This window comes from Arachis hypogaea, chromosome 13, assembly GCF_003086295.3.
Source record: "Arachis hypogaea cultivar Tifrunner chromosome 13, arahy.Tifrunner.gnm2.J5K5, whole genome shotgun sequence".
Lineage (NCBI taxonomy): Eukaryota > Viridiplantae > Streptophyta > Magnoliopsida > Fabales > Fabaceae > Arachis > Arachis hypogaea.
Genome location: NC_092048.1, coordinates 15057345 through 15061685, shown reverse-complemented (window position 1 = coordinate 15061685; position 4341 = coordinate 15057345). Strand labels below are relative to the sequence as shown.

Genomic DNA, 4341 nt, shown 5'->3' with positions numbered 1-4341 from the left:
GACCACTCCAGAAGAGCCGCGCAGGTACGGACTGGGAATGTGTTTTCGATGTGGAGCACCGGGACATATGTCTAGGGATTGTTCGCGTGGGAGAGCCGCAGATACGGGTTGGCCACGAGAGGATCGAGGTAAGTATGATATCGAATGCGTAAGATGGATTTGTTCTGTGTAGAGCTAGGACCCCGCTTTCGTTTAGGTTACATAATCGAACTGAGAAGTTTAGGACTGGAAAGGCTGGACATAGTTTTGAACTTGGATATGGACTAGGAGTTTAGGCCGATAGAAATATCTATTTGATAACCGGTTAGGTGACGAGAGAAAAAGTAAGTTGTGATAGATTTAGTGTTAGAGACTGAACCAGTTTCGATTATATTACGAAAGGTGGAACCATTAGAATCGGCAGAACTTAAGAGCTAGACGAAGTGAGTATTAGAAGTGATAAACCCGTCGATCTAATACCAACCTGCCTTATAACCTTTCTGTATCGAGTCTATCTTGCATCTTCCGTTTTGCGTAGACTTTTAAGCCATAAGAATATCCTGGATTTACAAACAAAGCATGTCAAATCTTTCTGTTTTTCTTTGATATATTTAAGAAGGGAGGTTATGTTAGCGTGAATCTTTTCCATGTTATATCAATTTTCGAGGACGAAAATTTTTATAAGGTGGATAGGATGTAGCAACCCTCAATTTTAAAAATATAAATATAAATAAGTTATAATTTATTTTATAAAATTAGAATCTCCTTATTTTAAAAAAAAAAAATTATTCAATTATCAGAAATCGAACTAATAATTTTAATTTAATCAAATTCATATTATTATTATTATTATTATTATTAATATTATTATTATCTTCTGACTTTCCTATTTAGATTACCTATGCTTTCGTTTATATATATATAATATACCTTATTATTATTCACTAAAGTTCGTTCCTGTATTATTATTATTATTATTCACTATTTAACCTAATACTTCAATCATTATATATATATATATATATATATATATATATATATATATATATCCACTAAAATTTATCATTATCGATATGTATACGTATACATATAATAATAAGCTTTGTAATATAATATTATGCTATTATTATTCATTCTTAGCTTCCTTCTATATAAGTATAATTTATTATTACAATTCCCTTTCATAAAGTGTGTATATAATATAAAGGAAGCTAAGGCGGTGTACTAATCATACATATATATATATCATTAACGTATGCGAGAGGAAAGAACAGAAAGAAAACGGAGAGAGAAGACCAAGAGAGAACGTAAAATTCTTCTGAACCTCCGGCTTCGATTTTTTTGTAATCCGTAACTCCAATCAAAAATCTAATCCGGTAAGAGTATTCGTAACCTCTTCTTCTACACGTTGGCACCATTTTTGATTAGTGGAAGTTGACAGTGACATAGTTCATCTTTTCTTCGGGTTTGGCCAACGGGAATTTTAGGAGGCATAAACGATTCTGGACATTTTCTTCTTCAATAGCTCAGCCAAAAAGCTTCTCCGGAGCTTTGAATATTTTGATTCCGTACGAAGGTATGGTTTTGGTTTCTCGTAGTTAACATTTAATGTCACGTGAAAACTTAGGCTAGAAGACCTTAAGATAGGAATGAACTGAATGTATAATTGATGGTTTGTGTATATGGTATAAAATGTGAGGTTTAGCTGTTGTCAATAATTTGCTGTTGAAGTTGGTCGGTTTGGAAAAAGATTTAATATTGGTATTTGTTTGATTATGAAATAATTTGTTACTGGAAATGATTTGAGTGACTGAGAGGTGTTTGGTTTGATAGTTGGGACCCTTGAAGGGTGGCAGAAATTTGAGTCTTAGAGGAGATAATGCCAAAATTTCTTTAAGAATTGGAGTTTGATTTGAGGTGGTATTTTAAAAAGAAAGAGATTATTATGTGGCTTGTGCATTTGAGACTATTTATTGACCCTCTGTCGCAAGATGTGACCGGGCACTTTAACTCCCCGGATTCCCCCATGGGCATGCATAAATATGAATATTGAATATTATTGAGCTTGGAGTTTAACTCCATGGAATACTATACTATTGAGCTTGGAGTGTGACTCCATGGAATATTATATTTGAGTTTGGAGTTTGACTCCATGGAATATTATTGAGCTTGGGGATGCGCGCACAGAGGGACTGTCCAATGGTTAACTACCAGGACTTGTCGGGTTGGCTGTATAACCGACAGATGAGACTCATCAGCCATAGGACAGGCATACATCATATGCATTTGTTTGCTTTGTTTGGGTGTGCATTGCTTTAGTTTGTTTAACTGTTAAATTCTACTTATCTGCTACTTGTTCTACTTGCTGTAAATGCTTCTCTATCTGTGTTTTCTTTGCTTGAATTGTATGTGTATGTTTTTGGGAAATTCCTCCTGACGAAGGTGTGAGGAGAGAAGATTGTTCCACCAATGATTTGGAGGATTAGAGGAGACAGAACGTGAATTATTAGGTTAAAGTTAGATTCAGAATTAGAATACCTTAGATAGCTTACCTAACTTTTGGTTTAGTTTATTTTCCTTAAGAATGATTCTGAGTGTCGAAGTTTTAGGAATGCCTCTGACTTTCCCGAGACCTTTTATATTAACTATGCGGGCACCTTTACCATACTGAGAACCTCCGGTTCTCATCCCATACTATGTTGTTGTTTTTCAGATGCAGGTCAAGAGACACCTCGTTGAGCATTTGGGTATCCTCCTTACGAGCGAAGAACTGTCTTTTGGACTGTCATATTTTGTTTTAGGCTATGTATATATGTTTATAGAATCTCCGCATGTATATTTTGTGTTTTGTCCCTCCTAGAGGTCGACTTGGAGATACAGGGATTTGTTTTGTGGTTTGAGTTTTATTTTGGGTTGTATATAAACATAATTATATACTCTGGTCGGCCTTAGCTTCGCAGGTCGAGTCTGGAGCTTGCTATCTGAGTTTTGGAACTCTGATATGTATATATATGTGTTCAGTTATATTTCGATTTTACCTGTCCGTTTTACGAATATCCATGCGAGTGTGTCACGATTTTCTGTTTATCAATTTGTTTAGCTTGTTCTTCAAGGCTCCTAAATATGATTTCACCCAACTATATCTATGTAGATATCATTTTCTTTTAGAGGTCGTAATACCTTGCCACCTCTGCTTTACGACTTAAGCGTAAGGCCTGTGTGGTAGGGTGTTACATATATAATATAAGTAAATAGCCACTAGTCGCGACCTGCGAAGTTTAGGCCGACTAGGGTTAGAGAAGTAAAAGCAGTTTGACAACAGTAATTTCTATCTCTCCCAAAAGATACATAAGGACCTCTATAGGCAAGTTTTCAAATGAAATAGATACATAACATGAGTTCTTCAAAACCAGCATGTAGAGAAATCTAAACAAAGTAAAACAGGGAATCCAAAGATCTTCGCCATCTCTTAGATAATCCACAGCTCACTGCTGAGCACCTGAACCTGCATCTGAAAAACAAGATATATATACGGAATGAGAATTCCCGACCCATGGGTTTCCAGTACGGTAAAAGTGCCAAATAAATACAATGTACTATAACATAAATTCACCAAGCATCTTAAACTTCTTATCTCGTCATATCCATCCTAAATTCTCACTAATCCATAACTTGGCCACTATCATAGGGGATTCTATTTTAAACCAATATCCTTCATACTCTCACTACTCTCCAACAGAATAAGCCAAGACCCAAACTATCCCCCAAGCAACTCAACATTTACACAAACACAAACAATACATACAAATAATGCACAAGTAAGATAATTAGCAAATAATCATGAAACATGTACAATTAGGAAAACCAAAATAATTAGCAAACCCAAACAATTCAAACAGATGCATATGATGTATGTCTATCCCACTGGCCATGAGCTCACGTGTTGGTTACTTTGCCAGAACCTGACACACCCGGTAGCTAACCCGGATATCATCTCTCTGATATGCCTCCACACTCTTGGGATATAGTGCTCACACTCTTGGGATATAATGCCCGTCACACTCTCGGGATATAGTGCCCGTCGCATTTCCTGGGACAAAGTGGTCCCACACTCTTCGGATATAGCGCCTGTCATGTGATGCTCTTGGGATATAGTTCCCGTCACACTCATGGGATATAGTACCCGACACACTTCTCAGGGTAAGGTGCTCCCACACTCTTGGGATATAGCGCCCGCCATGCCACGCTCTTGGGATATAGTTCCCGTCACACTCATGGGATATAGTACCCGACACACCTTGCAACAAAGAGAAAACATATACATTCTCATCATCTATCATTCCTCAATCATGTCTCATAATC

At 36.6% G+C, this 4341-nt stretch overlaps 1 long non-coding RNA gene across 1 annotated transcript; it reads left to right on the top strand.

Moving 5' to 3' along the window:
* Positions 1–1071: 1071 nt before the first annotated feature.
* Positions 1072–3011, top strand: LOC112735776 (uncharacterized). Its single transcript, XR_003168533.3, has 3 exons — positions 1072–1355; positions 1467–1555; positions 2693–3011. It is a non-coding gene; the product is annotated as an uncharacterized lncRNA (long non-coding RNA).
* Positions 3012–4341: the final 1330 nt, after the last annotated feature.